Genomic DNA, 11995 nt, shown 5'->3' with positions numbered 1-11995 from the left:
TGATATACTTAGACTTTGTGAGGTAGAACCTAATGGAAATATGGGTTGTTATGTGGTGAAGTAAATGTAGCTGAGAAAGTAGAATCGTATTATTTTTTACAATAGACTGATTAATATGTAGTCCAAAAAAATAAATACTGTTGGACTAAAAATGATGTGTACATTGTGCTTTACGGGTGTGACTTTAGTCAAAATAGACGCATTGTTTATTGCGTATCGTTTACATGAAAAATGGTAGTTTTTCTGGTGCTTAAATTGTGGTTGAGTTGCAATTTATTTTTCATAATATAAAAACGGTGCAAAAATTTTTAAAAATATATATGCGATTAATATATTCATATACATATGTTTATTCGATACAGTAGTACTTTATTGATGCTTTCAGCATGCCTATTTCAATAAGCTAAGTTTCGATATTACATTGCTGAATAGACGAAGAATTGTTTCAAGCAAGCAAGGTGAAAGGAGACGCTTGTTGCTATATCGATCGATCCTTTCTAGTTGGGCCTGTGCACAATGGGTCAGGGGCTGAACAACCCCACGAGCTGTTACCCGCCCATTAATATTTCAATAACCGTCGGACTATTTTAGACCTCAGCCTGCATACAAATCCGGGAAAGCACTCTGCGGTCCGACGCCACAAACGTTATTTATTGCCCGAGGACCTTTCGGCGCGTACGTACGTAAGTGACAGTTAAACTGATAGTTTCGGCCCTGCGCCGACAAAGGCCAATATGGCGTCCGAGTCTTGGATCTCCCTTATGGATAAGGCCCGAAGCGGCCTAATAAATGGCCCTTTGGGGCGCCAACTTGACGTGTCCCTTTCTGAGATTGTTTTAACAAGAGGTCGTTACGCGGTTCTTTGCGTTGACCATGGTCAGCTTAGTGGGACTTTGATTTATCTATACAAAGGTAGTGACTTGTTGATAAACAATGAATCCTTCTGCCTGTTCTTAAAAACTTCAATGGAGGTGTATGAAAAAAATAGCCATTTTAATAATCTATTTTGTGATAGTTTTAAATTAGACAACATTCGATATATTCACTTCAGATTATAACATTTTTAAATCAATAAAGCAGTTTTAACTATATCGAATGTATGTATATCCGTATCGTGTGCTTTTGAGTTAGTAGTAGGAGCGTAAACCCAAACTTTCCATCCCTTTTTCAATTATGATTAATGATAAACGGATAGCTCTTGAACTGACCGTGTTAACGCGAATATAGTATATGTATCAATGTCTATTTTAACGACATTTCTGTATTATATTACAAAAATAGTGTTTTAGAATCTCACAAAATTCTATCATTAAAAAAATCGTGAGTATATAATAAAAAAAAAAATTACATGTTAAATCCGCTCGTTACACAAGCATTTTGAAACATTGTTTGCATTATTCCTAAGCCTCCGTGACATGATTTCTGAAATACTAGCTTTTATGCGATGATAACACGTATCGTTCGACAATTGCAATAATTGCACAAATTCAAGCGGCTGACCGCTTAATATCAGCCATTAAATCAGCACGGTCGACGAGCAATTAGCCTACGACGTAACCATAATCTGAGATCAAACAAGCGATTTTATAGGCGTCCATTAGCCGCTTTTGCTTTTATAGAATTTCCAAAGTGACATTGTCAAAGCAACCCTACTAAATGGATGATGAATTGTGGTAAAGGGAGGCGCTTGTTGCGCTGCGATCGATTCCTTAGGGTAGGCACATACAGGTTAAATTTCAACCGTTATCCATTGTTCTCGAAAACAATACTACAAATCATAATAATATATACTTTGAAATAAGTTGCGAGATGATAAATCAAATTAATTTTTAGGATTTTAATTTATTAAGAAACTTTATTCAAACAAGCACTAGAAATTAAACTATTAATTTTTATATATAAAAAAATACAATCAAGACTATTTGAACTAGCTTACACAAATAACTTATAAAGGTAAGGCCTAAAGATATTGAAATTGCACTTTGAGCATCTAAACTCTAAAGCAATATTGGGCAATTTATGTTTATATTTTAACTTGAGTTTGCTTTTGTCGCAATCACAAATACCTAGGATAAGTGGGTTGGAATTCGGATTATTACTGGAATTTTTGATATATTATGAATATATTATACTAATACTTATATTGCAGTACAATTAATTAAAGCTATTTTCTATGTAGTTTGAAATATGTGTTACAATTGTAGTATAGACCTTTTTGCTTGCCTGTAATGTCTTAATATAAATTCTAACAAGAGTAAATGCATACATTTGCAAGCTTAACTCTTTTTTTGATATTAGTTTTCATTAGAAGCGCATTACCATTAAAAAGAATAGATAAATACAAATAAATTAAAACTGCAAAAAAATGTGCTAACTTATATATAAATATAAAAGTTAAACTTTGCACTTGATTACTCATTCAAACAATTAACTGATACAATCATACAGTAAAAAACACAACAATAATATTTCATAAGTGAAAAATTATTTATTTTTTATTAATAGTATACGAACTTTTAATTTAAATATTTACAAATCACCAGTTTAGTTTGTTAGTTGTCGTATACTTTTTTTTATTAAAGAGTCTCAATACACTAATTTTATTATACAAATATTTTATATATAATTTAGTAATATTATTCATGTTATTGAAAACTGTACATAAGTAAGGATAAATGGATATAGTCTCTAGTGAAGCATTTATTTTAATATATTATATTTTTAAAAGTATACTATTATAAGTTGTTGATTTTCAAAATATTGTTATATAATATATTATGTATCTGATAGATTTAAACATTTATTAAAAACTATATCATTATAGCAAAAGTTTTAAAAATTATGTGAATATGCAATTATTTATTTGTTAATTATTTTGAAATATAATAATATTAAAATACATAAAAGTCATTAAATTTTAATATTTAAGTATTACACAAAACAGTCCTGGTTTTATTTCATTGATTTTTAATTAAAGATTATATGAACCCGTTCTTAATGCAATTTATAATTAAAAAAGTGATTAATTACATATTAAAATATACATCACTGAGGTATTCATTTTTTTGATAAATTAAAAAATATTTTGAATAACCTGTATATTAATTATATTTTATTTATTTTCATTGGAATATTTTTTTCTTAAAATAAATGTATTTTCTAAGGAAGAATAATATACGAAGTTATTAAAAATTCAAAGAGATTTATATTATATTTTACGTTTTCATAATTAGACAAGTTTAATTAGCTAAGACGAAAAAACGTGTTTGTGAAGAAGAATAAATTAACGCAGGTAAAGTATACAGGGATTTTTAAAAAGTAATTTAATATAAAATCCAATTTTTATTCCTTAACCATATTATGCACTGATTCTAAAATAACTTGATAATAAATATTTTTACATACGAATAAATAATATAAGTTATATTAAGTTAGATAATACATCTGTTGTTGTTTTATTGTACCTGCAATTAAAGAAATACTGTAGGGCAGCAGTTTTGTATTTTCTTTAAAATTTTATATTAAAAAGTGTCAACCAAAAATCGTATTTTTAGGCGGTTCCCTAAGAAAAAACGTCTACGCCTGATGCAAATAATAATAATTCACGCTAAAATTGTCGCGGGTCCTTATCCGACGCCAAAGTTCATTCGTATTATTTTCCGGTTCCGCCATTCCGCGATCGCGATCAGTGTTTTATCGCGCGGCTGCTTCGAAAACTTCCGCAATCACCAGAGGGGTACAGAATAACCAAAAAAATATTCCACATATTTTCGGTACTTCGCGTACCGGCGAAAATAAATCGCGATCGGCGGTGGGAGTGAATGGGAGGGTTAATGTAATTTTTTTTATCGCCACGAACAGCTTACGCGTGCACAATTTTTCACGCATTAATCACGTTATGAATTCATGTTTAGAATGAACGCAGCGAAATAACCCACTTCTAAATATGGGCCTTGTTGTTGGTGGTACATGCGAGAAAAACACAATTTATTAATACGGTTTACGGCGCATATGTGTATTTTTATACGCTACATCACGCCCAATCTCTAGATTGGGTTGTTAACGTATAGTCAATTTTTATAACCAATTTCATTAAAATATAACCTGTAAGTAATAGTCTCATTTGTATTGCTATTACACATGAATCATTAGGATGTCTTAAATAAAGTCACGCGCTAAAATATAGTAGTAAAACACTAATATATGGAATCTATTTAAAAGTTATTACATTACCATATATACAGTTACAGTTACAGCTCCTCATAGTTAACATTTATTATTTGTGAAATGCATTACTATAGCCACATAAAAGTATGCTATTGGGGAACTTCTGGCTCTAAAGGACATTGGAAAAGAAGACGATCCGAAAACCAAAACTGGAATTCTTCCAGAATAGTTTGATTTCCGACAGCACTCTTTACTTTAGCGCTAGTTCACGGCACACTGGACTCCCGCCATCATTAGTTGTGGGAGAGCAAGAGACCCCTCTCAGGTTAAAGCCCAAACCCTTGAGGGGAAGGGACCTCTCTGGCTGGTCGTCTGAGATAGAGCGCAAGGCACTACCTAGGAACAAAGTACAGTAAAGTAACGCAAGCAAGTCAAAGGACCTATCCCCTACAAGGGTTCCGGGAGCTGAAGCTTATACAAGACTTTCTTTTCAATCTTAGTCATATAAATATAAACATTACTAATATGTATTTAAAAATGTATTTCTACTATAAATATGTTTTAAATTGAATGACTTGAAATGTGTATTGTTCGGCAGATTTTTTTAAAACATTTTAGATTTTTTAAATTAAGACTTATTAACATGGTTATCTGGTTAAAATACGACAATTTCCCATTTTACCAGATTATTGCTAAAAACATAAAAAAACTAATACCCTAGAATTAGATCACTTATATTTTTTTAAATACTTTCAATTTTTATTAAGTATTTTTTTAAACAAATATTTTAATTAGCGGATATTTTAATTTTTATGACAAATCTGATCATTATGACTAATTAAAAAGACAATTATGACACACACCTGAAATAAATTATCACGATCCCGCATATTTTTTATTAGATATCGCCGATTTTTTTTATACATGGCAAGCTTGTTAAGAAGCAAGATGATTTGTGCATGAAGAGCGATCTCGAGCGCTGACGTGCTGGCCGCAACAGGTAATAATAAGGGACGCGATCGCGAGTCTATTGCATTTTAAAGCTTGCAGGTGAAAGTCACAATATATAAACTTATATAAAATTTAAATAATTTTAAATATGAAGTTCTTAAGTGTTTGAATTGCGCATACAATAGATAAAATGTAATCCAGGAGAAAAAAATACGTGGCTTACATAAATATAAAAAATATGTAAAAAAACTATACATGTTAAAAAAATAATTTTATAATATTTAATTATGTTAATATTTTATATTTGTTGTTCAATAGTATTAATTTATAAAAAATCTTGGTTTTTAAAATCTTATTTTAAGTTCACTACTTCACTAACTTACTCTACGCGTGTGAACTAGTTACCCAAAATATAAAAAATAAAATGTTTCTATTGAAATGCTATCAATGTGGCAGCTTTTCGATTATGATGTCAAAAATATTAAACACGCTGACCTTACAAGCCTTTGCCAATATCCGCAACCGTCAAAGGTAAGCCCTATGCTTTCGTACCGAAGCTGGTCAAAGTTTACGGTCCTGACAAATCGTTGGTCCGTGTGAACCTTTGTCAACCTATCACGGACTGACATCTTAAAGGTTGCCCATCCCTGATGCCCGTAAAATATGTCGGCGTAATGAAAACCGGACGGATATAATATCATTGCGGATTATTTTAGGGCAATGATATAAACGCCCTGTTTGTGATTATGTTAAAATATTAGGGTAAATATACATTGTTGTATTTAGTTGACAGATTATTTATTAAAAATATCGTTTGAGTGTCTAAGATTATTTGTAACATGTATATAACATTAATTTAACCCGCAGCATTATTTAGTGTATCAATATAGTATTGTTTTATAATTTATTATTGATATATGAAACTACTACAATCAGTTTTTGCTAGAATTTTTATCTCCGCTGCACGAAATAATGCATATAAAATTTCCGACAAGTATTTTTTGGAAATCTTTTGCATTCATTACATAATCTATTAAACACGTATTTATAAATTAAATAATGTTAACAATTTCATTCGTGTCTTTTCAATTTGTATTGCTTTAAGAAGCGCAGAAAAAACATTATATTTTTCATTTATACCATTAAGATATATTATATAAAAGCTAATAATTTGCATTGGAAAATAAGGAAAAAAATCAGAGTTAAGTTCAAATTAAATATCAAGCAGCTGCTGTACCCTGGTAGACGATCCGGATAACCGCTAGGGCTTTGCACTTAGATACTGCGCCACCAGAGACTAAACACTTCATATTTTTTTACGTTCTTATTTAATTATTCATATTTAGAATATAAATAAAGCATTTAAAAATTATTCATTATCTTCGTTATTAGATATTATTATTTAATTTAAATGTTAAAAGAAAAAAATATTAAATATTTTTAATTAGAAATAGCGTTGAAAACTATGAATTTACATATTTTTATCTTAAAATAAAATGAGACTATGAAAAGAAATAATAGTACTTGTAATAATTTTAAATAAAATAATATTACAATTAATGCCACGGGGAAAAATATTTTTTCAATTATATTATAAACAAATAATATCATCCAAATAAACAGTGAAGCATACTGACTTAATAACTAATTTCTAATACCCGACCCAAATTACAACGTACGTTACCACGTAATTAGTCAGACGGCCACACAGGTATCTAGGTATAAGTCCTGAATGGATCTCTTTGAATAACAAGCTTTGTTAAATCAAACTATTATATATGGATGACATCACAATTCCTTGGCGTGATTGCATGCATAATGTATATCTGTGCCGTATTTTATTGAAACATTTGTAAAAATATTATACACGAGGAAATATTAAATATATCAAAATTTAAAATAAGAAAATATTTCAACAATACACTTGTACATATATAAAAAGCTTGTTACAATATTTACCATTACTTTGTTTACAAAAAAAAGTAAAATCAATACAAGAAAATGTCAATTTTTTACAATAAGTAGTACTAAGAAAGTAGAAAGTATATGAGAATTAATCCCTCTAAAATAAGCCTACTCAGGGAATATGTGTTTTTTTAATAAGTCGTATTGTTACTGAATAATAGTAAAAAAATAACTGTTAAAACGCATTCGTCTAGACTTATTCAATAATATACTAATGAATATTTAAAATAAATACATTATTCATAGAGATAATTTAGTGTTTTTAATATAAAACAACAACCTACCAATTGATATTAATATCAGGCCTTTATAAGCAATCTTAATCTTTAACGAAACAATGAGATATTTTGATACGGTTGTGAGTACGGTTTAGAAAGATAACCATCAAACGTTCAGTATTTAGATCCCAGATATTAAATACCCAAAATGCTTTGATGTAACTTGCTGAAATATATTATTAATAAATTAACGTGAGATAATAGAAGAGTCCTTCGTGCGCAATTTATCAAGGAAAAGTCTATAAATAGTTCATATGATTTTAAAATTGACTTCAAAGAAAAGGGATGGGTTAACCCTTGTTACGTGTCAACGACAACTTCTTGAATAAAGTTTGAATGGAATGTAAAATAACATAAGTATGTTAAGTCCTTCTCGTAATAATATTCACATTTTTGGATAATCTGTGCTACATTATATACATAGTATATTGACACAAAATTTTTTTTATTATAGTTATATTAAAGATCAAACACTTTACATATGTCTTTATTATACGTTTATTGCTTGAGCGAGTTCGACCCTCCATAAAACTATAGTCAAACCGTTAATATCCATTCTAGCTAAGTATTCTGCCCACCTGAGCGTTTGACAAAGGTTCATCTTTATACATCTTGAAACGTCCCAAAAAAGATTTATCTCAAATTATTTTTAAAGTTTTACTTGGTGACATTGTTCGTGTTTTGCACTCACTGTCTACTAATGGTTCAATTATTATTTTATTATCAACTATTTATTTACAATTTTTTTTATTAATATATAAAGAAAAAATGAAACTCACGGTAATTGTAATTCTAAGATATAAAATTGGATTTAACTTCATGGTAACGAACCGTAACGGACAAATATCTGGTTTTAGTTTTAATAAAATTCCTTCATATATTTTGTTTGCATTCAGTTATCTGCAGATTGGGGTCGCATTCCTACTACATCCTTTTAATGGGAGAAGTGAGTATTCGGTTTACGCCACGACGGTATATATCACGCGGTACAAAACCAGATAAACGCAGGACGGAGATTGGGTACTTCTCGGGCACCGCGCCCGCGTCCCGCAGTTGCATTAGGCTCGGGAGTTTCAGCCCATGGGCAACTGAGATCGGACCCAGTCTGGCGTTCGCTCCGGAGTACTGCGCACTCCGGCGCTAGGCCAGACCTCCTTCCTTGGTCGTCACGATTGACGACCGTGGACGGGTCTACAGCACTACACATCGACACTCGGACTACTACTTCGCTCCTAGGCCTTCTTTGCTACACAGAATTCTTCGACCTTGGACTTACGCCTCGCCACCTATTTGAGCCATAACTTCCAAGATACGCGTTTGAGAACAATTACTGCCGACTTTGAGAATGACTAATTACGACCTGTATACTTCATTAACCGACTCAATCAAGACCTACTACGTACGATATGAACGCTTCACTTTAAAGCTTCTTCTTACATATTCTATCATCACTTAAAAATATTATTATTAAAATAGCATTGCAATAATTTTTAATTAATTGCTAACTCTCATCGAAACGAATTTTTCCTTACTTTTTGAACAACAAATGACGATTCAATATGTTTATACAATAATAAACGAGAGTTTATCTTAGTTTTAATTTACGACAGTATCTTGCTTATATATAAATTTATTTATGTAAACAACAAGTTGATGAATAATCTCAGCAGCAGCTGTTACTTGTATGTAACGTATATAAGTAACATATCACTGAACAATCCTTGCAATGCCACGTCATGTGCACTCTAGCGGAAACAGCATTGTTGCAAGCTGAGTTTAAAATAATTTTATTTTTACTATTGCTTTAGATTTTATTTCTCAATATTCTTAGTAAATATTAATTAGAGAAATATAATTATTATATAAAACACGTTAACAACTTATACATATTTATTTATTTATTTATTAAAATTATAACCATCGTGACCTGACAGGCAAACCTAATGCGTCACGATAGTCAAAAGTACTAATACATCATAATACATACAAATATAAACAAGACATAACAACAGACACAAATCACCTCAACAGGTGTGCATTGTCCCATACGAACTGAACCAAAACTCCATATGTGCAAGAGAAAATGTCAATAATACTATGGACAGAATTGAGCAGATAAATAGCCTTGGCCAGAGAAGAGTTGGCAAGTGCTCCAGTTCTACACTTAACAGGCAAGAATAGTGGACGCGACCGAGAACTATAACCACCTTCAGGAGCCCACATTTGAAGCTGCTCGAGCACTGAAGGATTGTCTACGATGCCCTTGAGCAATTTCCAGAAGTATTTAATTACATAAACACTTCTGCGAGTCGACAAAGAAACGTATCCCAGGGCTCCCAAAATAAAAGCACTGGGAAACAAGAACGGATAATACCCGTATTCCTTCAAGTATAAATATCGAAGAAATTTACGTTGTACTTTTTCCAGCTTTAATTCATTACATTGATTCATAACGCCTGGGATCCAAATGATGGAGCTAGTTTCTAGTATGCTGCGAACTAGAGTATCATAAAGAGTGCGCAATACTAAAGTATTCCTGAAGTAACGCGCATTTCTCAAGATAAAACCGAGCATTTTTAAGGATTTGCTATGAGTCTCTGCAATTTGCTGGCTAAATTTCCAACGTTCTTCGAAAGTCACTCCTAAATCCTTAGTTGAAGAAAACCTTTCCAGAAAATATCCGCCTAGATGGTATGAATATTTTGCCGGCGTTAATGACCTTGAAAATGAAATTGTGTGACATTTCTTTACACTGAAAGGCAATTGGTTATAGCAAGCCCATTTCCATATAGGGTTGAGATCCTCCTGTAGGTCGAGGAAATCAGAAATCGAATGCATTTTCTTGTAAATTTTCAAGTCATCTGCATATAATAAAAAATCTGAATGCTCTATTGCTGTTTCTATGTCATTAATGAACAATAAAAACAACAATGGACCCAAATTGGATCCTTGAGGTACTCCAGTAGGGGTCTTATATCGTTCTGAAAAGGAGTTATTATACTTGACGAATTGATATCTATTGGTCAAGTAATTTGAGAATAGATATGTATTTCAAAGCAACCATATACCCAAATAATACGTTTTTTTCATTATTCCTTTTAATCATATATTAAACAACATCAAATTATGGGTATATATAATAAATTTACTTCTGAATTAATTGTAGTGGCGTTATTTATGTTCGTAATTATTGTTTCTACCACTATAAAGTTTCACCACTATGACAAAATATAGACTTGTCGAAGCTTCAGCTTCAGCTGTGTTGTCGGTTTCGTATTCGCGATGCACACATCGGATTGCTACCGATAATAATTAATCTGTCAAAACACGATGAATCAGCATCCCTAAAATTTTCCAGTTCCAATTTTGCAGAGCACAGGTGCGCTAACAAAAGGACGGCTTAACTATTTGAGCCCCAGTGCGACCCATGCATGACTGTTCAAATGTTTATTGTTTACATTACGACACAAATGTGAATCCGTAATCCGTACTTGTGTTGAAACTTTTACTTCATAAAGTGAGCCAGGCTACTTCATAAACCTGAAGTCTAAATTAATTGTAAGGGCGCGTAAAATCATACGTACCGCATATCTGTAGGATTCAATTAAATATACATGAATTTGTGGACTGAAAAAGTGACTCGTGTAATAAATAATACAAAGCAATCTCATTTTATACGTGTACTAGATTGGTTTGCAGTAAAATAAAAATTTCTAGAATGGTTGGGTTGATTGGGACAAATAAAGTTACGAAAGTATGTGAGTATTGTAATATGCAATATAAAAATATAAATTGAATTAAAATATCATCTTAAAATTTTAAAATCACGTGAGCTATTAATTCTAAAATAATAAAAGCTCATCCCAAGCCTGTGATTTTTATATTTGTTTTTGCTTATTTTAAGCAAGAGATTTTCAATATCAAGGATCACGGTTTTTAGCAATAAAGGTTAATTACGCTCATAAAAAGCAACGCATGTTGATTCAGTATTTTATAAGCCAAGAACGTATCTATTGTTATTTTTATTGTAAAAAATAACAATAACAGTTTCACCAAATAAGCGATTCTACACTCTCTCCGAAATTCGACACAGTATACGGGCTTTATGTTATTTATATACATTGTTACGTATATTTTATGCTTTCTCAATAATCCTACGATCAAATCGCGTTATTTTGAATCGAATTCAATTCAATGCCCATACAAGCACACACGTGTACATATTATACATATATTTATAAATATATAATATATATAACCCTATATTTCAGTCGTTATGCACTAGAGCTTTCTAAATCGACATTTAAAACCTATTCTTATACCAAGTGTTTGTCATATAGTATACTTGTAAAGAATATCAAGAGCTTTACGTTTATTATTAATCAATATACATTTTGTAAGATTTTGATTTGAGCGAATGCTTTTAAATAACAAAAAACCAATAGCAAGAACCATATACATTATTTTAGTGATTTTATAATATTTTAAATCAACAATAACTGCATGAGTAACAAATATTAACCCAGCTATTTACTGACTGTTTTATACTTAAACACTATTTTATACACATATATTATACTAATTTGTAAATAAAATATTATTATTTATTTTGTATTATATATTAGATATAAAAG

This window comes from Plectrocnemia conspersa, unplaced genomic scaffold (genome assembly GCF_051122295.1).
Source record: "Plectrocnemia conspersa isolate PC_06_02 unplaced genomic scaffold, ASM5112229v1 ptg000009l, whole genome shotgun sequence".
In the NCBI taxonomy this organism is placed as follows: Eukaryota; Metazoa; Arthropoda; class Insecta; order Trichoptera; family Polycentropodidae; genus Plectrocnemia; species Plectrocnemia conspersa.
This window is presented reverse-complemented; position numbering follows the sequence as displayed.